Source organism: Penaeus monodon, chromosome 28, assembly GCF_015228065.2.
Source record: "Penaeus monodon isolate SGIC_2016 chromosome 28, NSTDA_Pmon_1, whole genome shotgun sequence".
NCBI classification, from domain to species: Eukaryota; Metazoa; Arthropoda; class Malacostraca; order Decapoda; family Penaeidae; genus Penaeus; species Penaeus monodon.
Window position 1 is genome coordinate 12,351,185 of NC_051413.1, and position 243 is coordinate 12,351,427.

Sequence of the window (243 nt, forward strand, 5' to 3'; positions counted from 1 at the left end):
CAAAGAGTTCATAATATAAAATACCTCACCACTCGCACAAAAGTAAACCATCGACATACTTTTCTGTATAACGCGCACTCTATATTCAAAGTTCTGTCCTTGTTTAATATTACGACAGGTAGATTTGGCGCTGTGCTATATCCATGCTTATTGATAGTGTGAAATACCTATGGCGCCTCACGTCACAGAGTGCGAAGTGTTTGTTCCTGAAGTTACAGCAAAGAGAATTCCTTCCGCTTCTCC